This window comes from Lissotriton vulgaris, chromosome 7, assembly GCF_964263255.1.
Source record: "Lissotriton vulgaris chromosome 7, aLisVul1.2, whole genome shotgun sequence".
NCBI lineage: Eukaryota > Metazoa > Chordata > Amphibia > Caudata > Salamandridae > Lissotriton > Lissotriton vulgaris.
Window position 1 is genome coordinate 1722996864 of NC_141695.1, and position 14772 is coordinate 1723011635.

Consider the following 14772-nt stretch of genomic DNA (forward strand, 5'->3'; position numbering starts at 1 on the left):
AGCGGCGCAGAGCCCAGGGAGGGGACCCAGAAGTGTGCCGTTGGTCTATATGGTGCGCAGTCAATACGACGTGGGAGAAAGAAGGCTGTTGTTGAGTGCGCCTACGAACCGCACTGCATATGGTCTTGGTTGCGGCACAGGTGCAGGTTTAAACAGGCACTGGCGGTGCATGCGGGGAGGTATGACGGGGAATGGGGGGACGGCAAGGCAAAAAAGTGAATGGGTTTTGCCAGAGGGACACAGCAGCCGGGCTGCGCCGCACCCCACCCCGAATCCCGCGGCGGCAGTGCAAAACAGTTCAGGCCTTACCCCAAAATGGCCACGGCAATGGCACAGGATATCTCCAGAGCGGCCGTTTCCCGCATCCAGGGGAGCAATGGAGGCTCCGTCTCCAGCAGTGGGCTATAGTGGTGCCACGCGTCCAGTCTGCCCACCATGAGGTCCGGACGAAGTAGGGGAGAATCAGCCCCAAGTGGGATCCGGGCGTTATGCCACGTGTTGGGATGCGGCGGCCCTGCGGCAGTTGGCCCTCCCCGTCTCTCCTCGGGGCCACAGAGGTGGCGTCGCCGTGGGGGCCTCAAGTCAGGGGGCGCAGGCCGGGTGACGTGGGTAATTTAGCGGCGGCGGGCACGGGGCAAGGTCCAGCAGCGCGCCGTGGCCGGCGCCCCTCAGCGACCTCCAGCAAGGGGAAGGTGCTCAAAATAGGCCGCCAAGGCGAAGGAACAGTCAGTAGGCAGGTCTGTGTCTGTAGAGGCCTCTCACCTCTCCGTCCGGTGGTCTCAGTGCGCCACGTAGCCTCAGGGGAGTCCAAAGATCGGGACGCAGGAAGTTCCGTCTAGGCCTCGGATCCCCGGCCTCTCCTAGCAGGTGCCCCCGGCAGAAGGGCACCACAGTACTGCAGGCGGAGCCGCACGCAGGGAAGGAGGTAGATTCCGCCGGTCTCCGGTATGCTAGGCGGGAGGTGAAGGTACCGATGCGTGCCTCTCAACAAGGCGATTCAGGGCACACGTCAAGCAGGCATTACATTTCGGTCAGGATGGCATGGAGGATGGTTGAAAGCTCGGCCAGGCGAGAGCCACACTACAGAGCGGCCATCTTAGTCTGGCGCCACCTAGCGCCCCCCGGACTCCACACACCTTGAGGAACTGGTGGAGGGGACCCTGAAACCAGAGAGTGTGGGAGGAGTGGCTGATCTTGACAGCTCTGACCAACCTGCATCAGGAAAAGGTAAGAAGCATGCCCTCACACCCCTTACACCCCCCAACACCCCCCAGCAGTGACCAAGGGTCAGGAAAAAAGATACCTAGTCCAGAGCAGGCACACAGGCAGACATAGCAATGCATCATGGGAGATGTAGTCACATGTAAATCAAAGTTCAAAATTTGCTGCTAAAATAGTCAAACAGAATCTGCAGGTCATGAAAGGGAAACAATACACCAATGTAAACCGAATAGGTGAGAAAAATGTATTTATACAGTGCAAGTTAGTACAGTCAATTAATGTGTGCTGTTCTGTCCACAGCACCATCTTTAACACAGCCCACAGGCAGTGGGACAGTCGGTGAAGGTTTGGACTCAGGAGATGCCGGCCATGATGTGAACACTGATGGGGAGGACAGCCCCGTGACCACTCACAGGCAAAAGAGGAGTGTGATCTCGGACCCCAAGATCGCCATATCCGAGACGGTATATCCCCTCCGTTACCACCTCGCACCATATCCCGTTCAGGCAGACACGTAGACTCCCCAACAACAGCGTCCCTGACGACAGGCATCCCGCCCCTCTCTCCCTTGCAGGAACCAATCAGACGCACCGCAGGACCGGAAGGAATACCCCGAGAACCCGGAAGTCCCGCCTCTCCTCCGACGGACGGATACAGAAAAGCCGGAAGGGAAGACACAAGCGGCGTCGAAGGATTGTGGCAGGAGACTTCGGCTGGACCGGTGACGGACGGAGAAGACGGGATCGGAGAACGCGAGGAGTGGTCCGAAGAGTGGTGGAGTCCCACGGAGGTGGCTGGAGAGCGGCCGTAACTCGGAGGAGAGTTACGGCGGAGCGCGTGAGTACCAGTTGCTCCCTTGTGCCTGTGTACATAGTTAGAAACCCCTCCCAGTGTAAATTGTTCCCGCTATCCTAGGCACGTCACCAGTAAGCACTAGTTAGGTTGTAAATACGCACTGCCCACTGTATAATAGAGCACCCCTCTCCCCCACCTCCCGGAACACTTCTGTTTCTTTCCTTCCCTTGAGCCCTTCCTTACCTATACCGCCCCCACTTCCCCTTCATTTCCACACACTCCCGGGTTAACGGTGAAGGAACCGGATCAAGAGTCCAAGCACAGCTAACGGCTCCCTCTTTTTCTCTTGTTTGCCCTCCGAGGTGTTCTCCGACCACAGCAAGGCGGCTACACCAAAGAACGAGGACGATCCTTGGACCCCATCCCGCCAGGACCACAGAGAAGAAGACGCATCCACCCTACTGGTTGTTGGTCCGGACCCTCATACCGACCCCGAATTACCTTGTACAAAAACCCTCAATAAATCACTATCGCCCACTATATCCGGCCTCCGCGCCTGCTTTTCCAGTCCGCCGACCGCCCACGATCACATCTGGTGTCAGAAGTGGGATTACCTGGAGGAATGGAGGCCGTGATGAAAAGGATGGCGGAATCCCAAGAACAACTGGGAAAGTTGATGGAGCAGTTCCTCAAAACTGCCGAGGACGATCGAGGACAGCTCCATGATGTCTTAAAGGGACAGGGAACCTCCCACGATCAGGCTATGGGGAAACTGACTGATGTCCTGGGTCAACCACGCCCGATGTCCTCTCTCCCGTCAGTGGTACTGCAGAAATACGTACCGGGGGAGGACCCTGACTTTTTCTTTACCAACTTTGAACGGCTGGCCCATGCCGCCGGATGGCCAGTGGACCGATGGGCCCATTATTTAGGCCCCCTGCTAACGCTAATATTCAAGGTAACACCCCATATGACGACGTAAAGAAATGCATTCTTGAGCGGTTGGGTATAGATGAGGAAACCTACCGAGTACGTCTCCGCCAAGTAAAAGAAGGGCCACAAGAGACTCCCAGAGCCCTCTCCTTCCGAATCAAAGACCTCGCCAACCGCTGGCTGAAACCCGACAACTCTACTAAAGAGAATATCCTGGAAAAAATTTACTTGGAACAGTTCCTATCATCTTTGCACCCAGGCACGCAAAGATGGGTACGTCAGCATGCTCACCTGACGCTGAATACAGCAATCGAAATTGCTAGCGCTTATAGCAGGGCACAGGAGCTCCAGAGAGGAAAGGACGACCAACCCCACAAACCTCATCCCCCTACAGGACTACGACCTCCACGTCCCCCTGTCCCGAGGAGACCAGATCCTCCCCTCTTTTTCCCCACCCCAGTGCTACATCGCCCTGTTAATCCCGGACCACAATGCTATAGCTGTGGCGGATTCGGTCACATTGCCAGGAACTGCCCACACAAGGATGAGCCGATGGAAGTGGGTCTGGCACGGAACTATGTGTGCTCCGTACCGGGGGCCCCTCCTCCCCCTTTCCGACGTCCAGTGAACTTTGATGGACAGACCCTCATGGCTCTTACGGATACCGGGTGTCGACAGAGCGTCCTCAGACCTCAAGACCTATCGCACCCGGTCAAACCTTCGTCCGGCATGGTTGCCATCCAATGCGTGCACGGAGACACAAAGAGTTATCCCACCGCCCAAGTAATGGTCCAACATGAAAAGGATCCCGGCACAGCTCTTACAATGGGACTAATCCCCGCCCTTCCAGAACAAGCAATCCTAGGAAGTGATTACCCCGGACTGCCCGGAATGCTGCATGATACCACAGAATCCCTGACACACTGGTGGGAAGAAGCCCCCTTCCCAATGGGATTGTCCTCCCCCATGCAGAACCGTAAATCAGCGAAAACCAAAGCACAGAAGAAAAAGGAGAAAAGGGAATATGCTGGCGCCTACCCAGTGCTTCCGGATGAACACCCCTGGCAAACGGACCGTGAATTCCGGGCAGCCCAACTGGAAGACCCTCTGTTACAGGAAGCCTGGAGAAGGGCTGTGGATCAAGAGGACCCCCTTAACGTAGGTCCCTACTTCTTTAAGAAAAATGGCCTTTTATACCGGAAAGGGGGGGTCCAACAGAAACCCCAACTCCTAGTCCCCGGTCCCTTTCAGGAGAAAGTGCTCTTCCTAGCACATAGCCATCTCCTGGGTGGACATTTCGGAGAAGAAAAGACCAGCCAAACAATCCTGGACAAGTTCTACTGGCCCGGAATATATCAACATATTAAAAAGTTTTGCAAAGAATGTCCGGTCTGCCAAAAGCATAGTAGATACCGACCCCCTCGAGCCCCGCTGCAACCCCTTCCCATCATTGACATACCATTCAGCAGAGTTGGGATGGACATAATCGGACCCCTGTTACCGTCCCGGAGCGGGTGTCGTTACGCCCTGGTTATTGTTGACTATGCCACCCGCTTCCCAGAAGCCCTGCCCCTGAGACAACCCACCACCCAGAACATTGCGAAGGCCCTCATATCTGTATTCACTCGGGTGGGTTTTCCCCGGGAAATACTAACAGATCAGGGCACTCCTTTTGTCTCCTCTCTGATGAAACAAGTATGTGCCAACCTGGGGATCAAACAAATTCGAACCTCAGCATACCACCCGCAAACCGACGGCTTAGTCGAGCGGTATAATGCCACCCTCAAACAGACCCTTAAGAAATTGCTGGGCTTAGAAGCCAAGAGGTGGGAAGATATGCTACCCCTTGCCCTGTTTGCTATCCGTTGTGCCACCCAAAGCAGCACCGGGTATTCCCCCTATGAACTGTTATATGGGCGACCCCCTCGCACTTTTCTTGATATGGCCCAAGAAGCATGGGAAGCAGAACCCGACCGTACCCGGCCCCTTCCGGAATACCTGGAGAACCTAAAAACCCACCTAGCCCTTATGAGAAATATAGTAAGCCAGAACCTAGAGAGCGCCCAGAACAGGCAAAAAGGACAATACGATAAAGGCACAAAACCCAGAACCTTCCTGGTAGGAGACCTGGTGTTACTTATGCTTCCATCCTCCGATCAAAAACTCCTGGGACAGTGGCAGGGTCCATATAGCATATTACGTCAGGTGACCCCAGTCACTTACGAGCTAGACATCGATCCCGTTCGTGGAGTCACTCAAATCTATCATGTCAATCTTTTAAAGAAATGGGAAGGTCCTCGGCCCGTCTTAAGTGGGTCGGCTAACACAGATCCCCTCTCCTTCACCCCTTGTATCGATCCCGACATCACCCCACATCAGAGACAGGAACTCGAAACAGTCCTCTTCCCTTTACGACAGGTGTTCTCCTCCTCCCCGGGACATACCACCATCACTGAACATGCGATACAAACCACCCCCGGGAAGGTAATCCGACAAAGGCCATACAGAGTCCCCGAGGCCCGCAGGGGAGTGATACGACACGAAACGGAACAAATGCTGAAGATGGGTATCATCGAGCCCTCGGTAAGCGAGTGGAATTCCCCGATAGTACTCGTACCCAAACCGGACGGGTCTGTCCGGTTTTGTATCGATTTCCGGGGGGTTAATAAAATATCCTCCTTTGACACATATCCCTTACCCCGCGTCGATGAGATGGTCGAACGCATAGGGAAGGCCCAATACATCTCCACGCTAGACCTCTGTAAGGGGTATTGGCAGATCCCCCTCCGGGAAGAAGACAGAAAAAAGACGGCCTTCTCCACCCCTGACGGGTTGTATCAATTCCTAGTCCTTCCATTTGGACTTCATGGCGCCCCAGCCTCTTTCCAACGGGCCATGAACAAAATCCTACAACCTCACTCTCTCTATGCTGGGGCATATCTCGATGATATCGTGATTTACAGTGACAACTGGTCCCAGCATTTAGAACATCTGTACCAGGTCATCTCCTCCCTAGGGGCTTATGGTTTTACCATTAATCCCTCCAAAACCACCCTAGCGACACAGACCGTGAAGTACCTAGGCTACCTCCTGGGAGAAGGTTTGATCAGACCACAGGAGAGCAAAATCGAAGCCATACAGTCCCTCCCCTTCCCTCAGAGTAAAAGAGACCTTCGTGCTTTCCTGGGACTCCTGGGTTACTACCGACGGTTCGTCCCCAACTTTTCACAAAGAGCGGCCCCCCTCACAGACCTCCTAAAAAAATCTATGAAAACAGACACCCTCCTTAGATCCCCTACGGTGGAGTTGATGAAAGCCTTCTCCGACCTTAAGAACGCGCTGACCTCACATCCCGTGTTAGTTAGCCCGGACTATGCACAGCCTTTTATCTTACAGACGGACGCCTCCGAACAGGGACTCGGGGCAGTCCTGTCTCAAAAAGACCCCCAGGGAAACGAGAGACCTATACTCTTTCTTAGCAGAAAACTGTTTCCAAGAGAGAAAAACTACGCCGTGGTGGAGAAGGAAGCCCTGGCCATAAAGTGGGCGGTAGACAGCCTACGTTATTATCTGGAGGGGAGACAATTCACCATCTACACTGACCATGCTCCCCTGGAGTGGATGGCGCGGAACAAGGGACACAACGATAGAGTCCTCCGTTGGTTCCTGTCCCTACAACCATATCACTTCGCCACTGTCCACAGGAAGGGCTTGGAGCAAGGTAACGCGGACTACCTTTCTCGTTACCCTATGTCCCAAAGGGGTACAAGAAAGACAGCTAGGGGAAGGGAATGTGATCTCGGACCCCAAGATCGCCATATCCGAGACGGTATATCCCCTCCGTTACCGATCCTTGGACCCCATCCCGCCAGGACCACAGAGAAGAAGACGCATCCACCCTACTGGTTGTTGGTCCGGACCCTCATACCGACCCCGAATTACCTTGTACAAAAACCCTCAATAAATCACTATCGCCCACTATATCTGGCCTCCGCGCCTGCTTTTCCAGTCCGCCGACCGCCCACGATCACAAGGAGATACATTGTGAGACCACTTGCGCCAATACAGGATGATGCAGATGCTAGTGGTGAAAATGTTACCAATGATGGCACACAGCCACAGCAAGAGGGCCCTGCACCAGACCATCATGTCCCACAAAGTGCAGCCTGGTGCAGACGGCGCACGACCAACAATGTTGAAGGGCGAAGCGAGGATTCTGTGTTTGCCGGCCTGGAACTCAATATGTTGCAGGTGCAGCGCCTGCAAGCCAAAAACATTAAACTGTTACAAAGAGAGGTGAGGGAAGGCTTCCGGGGATTGAGGAATGAACTGAGGGATGGCCTACAGGCGGTATGTGAGGAATTGCGCGCAGAGGGTGCTGCTAGGCGCAGAGCTTTGCAGCGCCAAGATCGGTATACCAGGGCCATCAACCGCGTGGCGGCTTCAACAAGCATCCAGGCCAGGCACAGCATTGAGATGCAGCGTCAGTTCACACATGCTGCACAGGATATTGCAAATGCACTTTTGCAAGTAACAACTGCTGTGGACGAGCTGCAGCAAGTACGCACAACAGGGCCTGGAGTACTAACTCCAAGTGAAGAGGACGTGCAGTCAGGTCGGAGCAGCACCACCCACCTTGGAGAGGCGCCATAGTGGCAGGACCAATAGGCCTACACCTTCAAATTAGCATCAGGCTGTGCAACATCTCACTTTAAAGTCACTCCTTTTTTCTTTTTAGCACTGTGACTGAAACATGTGCCACACATATGTAGTATGACTACTGTGCCTGAACGTTTTGTGTTATTATTTTTCCTGCAAGTAAGGATTAAAATACCACATTCACACTTACAAGATATGGCATTGTGTGATTTTTTCGTACCTAAAAATAGTTGCGCGTAATCTCATCACGCCTCTGGCGCCCAGCTGCTGCAACAGCTCTACCAGCTACCATACGTCCTGGTCCAGGCCCCTCAACATCAGAGGATCCTGAGTCACTCAGCTCCACTGGTGTGCCTTTTCTTGTGGCAATATTATGCAGCATGGCACATGCTACCACTATTTTGCAACACGTATTGGGGCTGTATTGGAGTGCACCTCCACTTTTATGGAGGCACCGAAATCTGCTTTTCAGGATCCCAAAGATCCGTTCGATGGTGCCTCTGGTTGCAATGTGTGCCCTGTTGTATCTGCGTTCACTAGCATTGGTGGGATTGAGGTAGGGAGTCAAGATGAAATCCCATACTGCATATGCACTGTCACCTGTGGGTTTGAAATTAAATGGTTAGTCTGTGAAATGCACATGGTAATTAGTACAAATGATCCCTATGTCTGAAGGTATTTACCGAGTAGGTATCCCTCGCCAAACTCCCCTCTTGAGAGTCTACGGTATATCCCACTGTGACGGAAGATGAATGCGTCATGTGTGCTGCCAGGATACTTTGCTACAATGTCAGTTATGATGTGTTTGGCATCACACACCACCTGAATGTTCAGTGAGTGGTAGCATTTCCGGTTCCTGAAGATGTATTTATTGCTTGAGGGGGGGGATATAGCAACATGTGTGCCTTCTATGCATCCTATCACGTGTGGGAATTCGAGATTTGATATCTGGGCTAGTGCCTGTGGGGTGCTGGGGAAGTAAATGTGATGTTGCATCCTCTGAACCATGGCATCTAGAAAGGCATGGAAGAATCGCGAAAGGGCACTTTGTGACACCCCTCCTGCTGAAGCAATCACCCCCCTGAAAACTTCCTGAGGCCAACAGGTGTAATGAATTTCAGTGGAGATGGCATTTGTCCTGCGTGTGGGGTGTTCAAGGTAGGGACTGAATTCTGCAATTAAATCATTAATGCTGTCTTCCTCCAGCCTGTAATGGGTGTAGAGCTCCTCCTCAAGGCGCTGGGAGATGCTGACGCGCAAACGGAACATCCTCTCCTGGCGTATCCTCCTCTGTGCAGCAGCTCTCAGACGCATCCTTCTAGCTATCAGGTAAAGACCCGCAATTGTGGTAAACAGTTTGTGGAATTCTGTTGCTGCTTAAATAGTTTGCACCTGGTTACCACCTGCTCCTACTTGGTGGTAATTGCGATTCTGTAATTTGCGAATTTTCGAAAATCGCTAATTGCGATTTTTTCATACATACCATTGCGATTCCTTATTTTGCGATTATGGCCATTATGCCATATTTCTGCGATTTCCTACATTTGCGATTTTCCCTTTGCAAATTTCGCAAACTGAGAACTCGCAAAAGTAGGGAATCGCAGAATAATCGCAGATTGGCCAATTTCGGAAAATAGGGATTCGCATTTTTACCGATTCCTTGAATCCCAATCATTTTGCATTCATACATACCATTTAGCAAATTCGCATTCGGAAAGGCCGAAATTCTGCGAATTTTGGCCTTTGCGAATGCGAATTTGCTTGATACATATGGCCCAAAGTCCTTAGGAGAGGAATATAAAAATTCTGTTCTCTTTACATGCAGTGATAGAAGTTTTGTTGGCGTGTACCACCGGAGGAAGGAAGGTGAGCAGTGGAAGCAAAACTTCCGCAACCTGCCTTAAACAGAGCTAATCAAACATTTCTGTTTAGGCGATTACGTTCGAAGCTACACCATAATTATTTCAGATAGGATTCTAATATTATCTACAAATCGTGCTTAGTAACGTGGCCGCCATCCTTGCAAACATATTCATTTGAAAGTGAGCACATTTTATAAAATGAAAATTAACTAATATGGTGGTGTTTCAGAGACGATGTGTTTAAGCATGTTCGTTAATCTTTGCAAGCTTTTTGGTAATAGCTGTATTCAGCGCCCTTTCAATGAGTTGCACCTTGGAAATTTGGAAACCATCAGTTATGTTTTGGATGTCAAAGTAACAAAAAGTATTAGAGATTTAGAAATAGTTCCATTCATTAACCCTGTGGATTGTAATAATCTTTTTTAGCAACCGGTTTTCATCTGAACTCATTAGTGACCTATTTACCATTCAGTCAATATTGAGAGTTAAACGAATTGTATATATGTTTTGTAAAGAAGGATATTCGGTATAAATATTATGAACGTTGAAATTAAAATGAAATCTATTGAACTTAATAAAGAAGAACCAATTGATTTAATAGTACCAAATACAATCAGAATTTTTTATTTTTAAATTATATGAAACGATTGTCAAATCATTCAAAATGATTGAAAATCATTAGATATCTTTAACACACCCTTTTTTTTATATAAGAAAATAAAATCCACAAGTTTGGTAATTTAAAGGAGAATGACCTTTACAAGATTGTGTTTAGTTCTTTGGAATAGCTCACGGAGGTAACATTTCTTGTTTATCTTGCAACAGTCGCAACCAAGTCATAAAAGTAAATACATTATTGGATTTAAGAAGAGGTGAACAAATAATGTAGTAATTTTGCTACATGCAGTGCAGAGAATGTGATATATTCATTATAATGCCCTAACAAACACTCGGTATAGGTAAGACTTCAAGAAACGTATGGATCCAGATAATTTGAATATACTGCATCAAATATATATACACATGCCAGTAGAGCAAGAAATTAATGGAAATGGGACACAAGTCAACTTAACTTTCAAGTTGATAAAGTAACGTGGAGGTGCAATACACAGTGAATTATTATTGAGGGAAATATGCTGCACACAGTTTTTATACATTCCATTAGAAGGGGCTCAACATATTTCAAGTCTTTAATTGTTTCCTCTATTAACTATGGAGAATGTTAGTCAAGTAAGTATTACAGAATCAAAATGGGATCTAGAATGACTCCTACCCAAATTATAGTCTATGTTGATCAACAGGAAATGACTTAATATCAAAGTTAAATTGTTCTATACGAGATGTAGGGGAAAACAAACAAGCAATCGTTGGAATATTTGATTCAAACTCAGCCCCTGGTAATAACTATGGGCCGCATTCCAACCCATCATCTTTTTGCCCATCATGCACCCTGAGATAAGATCCAACCATATGGAAACCAGCCAGCCCAGAACAGAGACCTCTGCGACCACTTCTTTCCAAGTTGGTGAAGTATTCTCGAAGCACAGGGGCATGGCTATGAAAGGTGCATCGTGTGCAGTGGCACGGGGGCACAGGAGTTGGAGGGGCCCACTGAACCCATATTATTACCTTATTAATATAGTTTGCCCCATAAATGATGACTGAAAGAGTTATCTGTTGTGTGGCGGCCACCACTTGTTTTGTTTTAATACCGTAGACTGTGGCCAAACTGCCCTGTCTCCTATAAGCTTTGGTCTCACAACTGCTGTCTGACCAATAATCACTGAACAAAATCACGGGCTGAACAATTCAATCATTGTCTTGTCCCTGCTCTCCCCTTCCTTCGTCCCTCCCCCACAAACCTGCCTCAGCATTTCGTTTTTCACTAATAGGCACAACACATATATTGGCTACTTGCTTCATAGGTTTGGGTATTTTCTTGCCTGCTTGTGCCTTTTTTCAGTGTAGTAAATGGACTTATAAGCAGACGGCAGTAGTTAAATGGGAGACTCCGTTGTCTTTTTACCCAAGACTGTCTAAGTTTACTAAAATTACATGAATAATATACTTACTTATAGGGAGTTTCAGTCAGCCCTCTTCGTCCATTGGTCTGTTGTTGTGTCATTTATAGATTTCTTCGGCCCACTACTGCTTGGGGAAAGCGTTAGCCCACTTCAATCAATTCAAAATCTTTATTCGAATTTTCACAAATTCATAAAAGTAATACAAACAATCCCAAGTCCAAATAACATAACATAATTACAATAATTTAAAAGCAGCACATTATTAAATACAAATCAATTATCAGTAAAGTTCACAAATTTACTAAAGGTGTAAGTCAGTTTGCGAGCTCATGTCATCACATGGGCACAAATTATTTCCAGATTTTAGAAAGGAGTAACCTAATGGAAAACATAATAAAAATCTGACAGTCCCTGCCTTGAGGCGAAAAAGTAAAGATCTTTCCCAATTTGTCATTGGCAGCGTGAGGTACAATGGAATTGGTTGTATGTGCAGATCTTTGTTCACATAAGCCTGGATTGTTGGTTTGATTAATTACCTTGCCAATCTTTCTTCACTATAAAGTGCGTACAGTGCAGATTTTAAATTATTTTTGTCTTTAAGCTCAATTTTGCTAGGGTCAAGGAAGAGGTGTCCTTTGCCTACGCTACTCAGTTTTTTAAAAACTCCAGAAAGCCAGGGGATTAACATCCCTTTTTCGCAGTAAAGGCAGTCTCTTATGATGTCCTTGGTTAGACCAGCCATGTAATTCTTCCAGATAGCGAGCCAGAACATTGCCGGTCTGGAGGCGATAAAATCTGATATATAGTGCAGATTCAGTTTGCAGTGGCAAATGTATTCTGAGGAGGAAATTGGTGCTCCGAAGATTTTTCTGCAGAAGCGGTTTTCCTCGGTCTGAATGCTCAGTGTTTTTCCTAGACCCCAGATCTCTGCCCCATAAGTAGCTACTGGCACACATTGTGATTTAAAACATTTTAAAATGGCTTTTTTGGCATCTACTTTCTTAGGCCGTGGAAGGCTAAGAATAGAATTAATGGATTTTGAGAACTTGCTCGTGCCGTGGACCAAGTGTCCACTCCACGAGCCGCCGCAGCAAAAAACATTCCTAGGTAGGGGAAAGTGTTAGTAGAATAAAGTTTGTCAAAACCCACTGAGATAACACTTAGTTGGCTCTTACCCGGGCCATAGGACATGATACAAGATTTTTTTTAATTTACTTTAAGATCAAGCTTTTCCATATATTGGGCAAATTCTTTTACCAAGCTGCGCAAAGCGTTCGGGGTGAGACCCATGAGCACTGCATCATCTGCGTAAAGCAGAGTCGGTAGCAATCCCCCCCTTATTTTCGCGACGTCTGTAGTTGTCAATTTTAGAGATTTGTTTAATCCATTTATATAGATAATAAATAACAGGGGTGCTAGAACAAACCCCTGCCTGACTCCTCTTCCTACCTTTATGGGCTCTGACACTCCTCCCCCAAAACCCCCCCGCCCCCCCATCCCGATCCTTACTTGTGCCCTTGTATCAGTGTGCAAATACGCAAGAAAGACCATATTCCAGGAGGATTGTCCACAATTTAGACCTATTTACTAGGTCAAATGCGGACGATAAGTCCATAAATGCTAGGTAGATTGGTACAGACCGAGCAATGGTATATTTACCAATTACTAAGTTTAAATTTAAACACTGCTCGGTTGTTCCAACCTTGCTCCTGAACCCCATTTGGCAGGAGTCTAAGATCCCTGTTTTATCTACCCACTCATTGATTCTGTTATATAATACTCGTCCCAGAATTTTGAGGGTATTATCCAGGAGCGAGATGAGTCTATAGTTTGTTGGGTCTGTTCTCTCCCCTTTTTTTATATATGGGCACTATTATGCTTGAGGACCATGTGTCGGGTATTGGCACTAAAGGTAGGCTGTTAAATACGTTTGTCAGAATGGGTGCCCAGAGTTCAGGTTTCCATTTAATAATATATATTGGGAGGCCATCTGGCCCAGGGGCTTTATCACAGAGGCTTTGTTTAATGCCCGCAATAACCTCTCCTAGGCTAATCTCTAAAGGGCGCAAATCGCCTAGTGCAAAGTTGTTATTGACATTTGATGGTGTTGCATACACTTTAGAAAAATGGTCTTCCCACTGGCGGCTGGAAATGGTACAGCTAATTACTGACATTTGTGTACCCATGTTACGCATATTTTTTACTGCAGCCCAAAAAGTTGTGCCTTTTTTCCCTGATGCTGAGTCTGATAACTCCTCCCAGTGTTCTGACAAAATAATTGCCTTACGTTTCCCTATTTCAGATTTATACCTCTTTCTTGCCTCCCTAACCTTAATTTGGCGTCTAGGCTTAGCATTCAATGCCTTACGTTAGCCCACTTAAGCAATTAGCTAAGCTTAACTGGGGCAGCATCCTTCCCTACCACAAGATGCACATCCGCCCATAAAGGAGATCCCTCCGGTGCCAGGGGCTACCAGGGCGCTTTTGGAAACCAAAAACGAATTTTTGCTTTAAGCCATTGTTGTTGTTTTTTTTTAATTGATGAGGGCTAGCAGCTCCCTCAATATTACCAATATAGTTTTGCAAAACTATGTCTAAACAAAATAAGCATTGTCAAAATCAAATGGCTGTCAGCCAGCATCACAGCTACTGTGTTTGCCAGTGCTTGCTTTTATGGGTTTTGTGGCCAAGTTCTGCGCATGGCGGTCCTTGCTTGGACGGCTACAGGGCAAAGCAGAATGGTACATCTTGTTTGTTTACCTGCCCCCAGGTCCAAAACTGCCAGTTGTGAGTTTGCTCGCTAAATTGGAATCTCTTAAGACAATGTTTAATTTGTAAATAAATACATCAATAAACAAATAAGTGCAGTGGCCCAAAGTCTTTCTTAGGAGCCTTCCGCCTCTGCTGCCAAATGGCTCGGCCGAACACTTAAGCTGCCTAATCTTGATTTCACCTCATGCTTCTTTCTTCCTCCGCCCTACACTTCCGGTGTCTTTATCTGCTTCCTCACTTAGTCACTGTTCTCATCTTTCTCTTCCACCCTGTCCTTCCTCTCTTTCTCCTGTTTTTGAATTTCTTTCTCCTGCTCTGTTGGATGAAAATAAGTTTTGTCCCCCAAAACTCAGTTGTATTGCACACTACCGCAACCACCGGCACAAATTAAGTAGTGCCCGTAAGGAGTATAGAATTTCAATGCTTCTCGTTGCAGAACATTTCTTGGTGCTCCACCATAGTTAATGGGGTTCCCCTAGATGCAGTGGCTCTCCTTTAATTAACAT

General features: G+C 48.0%; 1 protein-coding gene across 1 annotated transcript in view; it reads left to right on the forward strand.

The window, feature by feature from the left end:
• Window positions 1–14772, forward strand: part of LOC147706435 (tyrosine-protein phosphatase non-receptor type 6-like) — a 315590-nt gene that overhangs the window by 174211 nt on the left and 126607 nt on the right. The window lies entirely within an intron of this gene.